We start from the raw sequence: 1,942 nt of genomic DNA, 5'->3' as shown, positions 1-1,942 counted from the left end.
ATACGCTTACGGGAAACACGAGCGCCTTCAGGGTGTTAACAAAATCGAGACGCCAGAATAGTTGTGACTTGGTCAACAAGCGCCTAGATTGGGCGTTAAATTATCCAACAGGACCACCCGTGCTTTCCATGAGAAGAGTATGCGCGACATGGTAGCGTTGCGCCTTAACAAGCTAGGAGCATGAAGAACACCGTACCGCCACCCTCTCGCAGGATAACGCAATAGAGCCAAACTGACAGCACGTAACAGATGTCTCGGCCACAAGCATCTATTGCACGTTTGCAATGTCACTTGAATATCAGCTTCAATGGCTTTCACACTCTCCAAATATTTCTTTCTTGGCCTTAAAAACCAAGAGTTAATTTTTACCGGAACGCTGCACAAGCACTAAAGCACCGCTACATCATAATTTTACTAATATTTAACACGTACGCCACCTAACTTTTCTATCGTCAGTTTGTTGAAGCTTGTTTTTACTGCATCCTACTTACTGTGTAGAAGCTGCAACGTGGACGTTTCCTTGTATCGGGTCTGCTGTTCTATAGAAAACGAAACGCAAGGACCCGCCAAATAGCGATGCAGTGCGAGTCGTGGTAAGCGTCGTCCGCTGTGACATCTTAACTGTATGTCTACTTCCGTGGCAGCGCGAAAACGCGAGAGTCACAGCTATGCTAAGGTAGCATCGGTGTGTGGGACATGGGAGTGTAGGGTTGGGTGGGAGGTCATGGTGCATGGGCAGTCCCTCGCCACGTCATGGACCACCAAGCGTACGTGGGTGGTTGTATCGTGGCGTCAGGGCCCGGGAATGTCATTCCTGACTTTCTTCACTTTGGACATTGCGTCTCTTTATGCCGCTCCTTCCTAGAACTCTCCTACCACTCCAGCCAACGACGTTACGTCTCTTTGGACCTTGCGTATCCTTACGCCGCTCCTTCCTAGTACTCTCCAACGCCTCCAGCCTACCACTTTACGTCACTTTGCACATTGCGTCTCCTCGTGCCTCTCCTTTCTAGTACTCTCCAATGCCTCCAGCCTACGACATTGCTCTCTAAGCCGTGTTTTCTGTATTATCATGGCATGTATACAATAAACGTTATAGCTGCATGTCCTGCTTCTTTTGTGGGGCGTTGCAAGAATTCTTCGTAAAAACGTCTGCATCGAAAGTTTACAATTTCGGCTTCTCGAAATACCATTCTTTTCACGTGATAACGTCTTCGTTATATCTGAAGTTACTTCCCTATAGGTCATCAGAATTTTTAAACAGTAAACACTCGTTTTTATGAGAGTCTCTTAAAATGTGCAATAAAAATCGACTTGAATTGCGGGACTGTGCGAAGTGATCTGCGGTTCTACTAAACAAAACTGCAAGAAACTAGACTGGCGTTTCACGTGGTTAAAAGTGTGTTGGCTGCAAGAAATAAACATATGTATAGTTGGTTTCTGCTTTTTAGCTTGACTAACTTTTAACTACTTCGAAGAGAGAATAACTTGCACTTTTGATTTTATTTTTAGGTATTGCAAGAGTAATTTTTATTATAAAACTTTGCAACCTTTAGGTTTTTAATGTGTTACAGATTGCACTTCGCAAGCCTGGCACTTGGACTATCATTTCAACAAAATAAAGTACGTAAATGTAAAGGAATTGTTTACAATATTACTGTTCTTTATTGACAACCAATATTCGTGTGAAATATTTTAAAACAAAAGCATGGAAGCTTTTGGTTTCAAATTTTAATTTAAAATTTCAACAGCCGGGGCGCAGATTTGTTTCATCCGATGCCTTAGAGCGCTAAATAATCGCTTGGTGAATTTATAATTACCGACAAAAATGTACCCAATCAAACCTAAGTGATCCTGTATTGTAACGTTTAGTGTAGAGTTGGGATTGAGTAGTGGCAACAAAAACGAGAAATTGTAGAGGTAATAATAAAGCACTCGCTTA

Source organism: Haemaphysalis longicornis, unplaced genomic scaffold (genome assembly GCF_048455015.1).
Source record: "Haemaphysalis longicornis isolate Haplotype H1 unplaced genomic scaffold, Haemaphysalis longicornis Haplotype H1 scaffold_6, whole genome shotgun sequence".
NCBI classification, from domain to species: domain Eukaryota; kingdom Metazoa; phylum Arthropoda; class Arachnida; order Ixodida; family Ixodidae; genus Haemaphysalis; species Haemaphysalis longicornis.
This window is presented reverse-complemented; position numbering follows the sequence as displayed.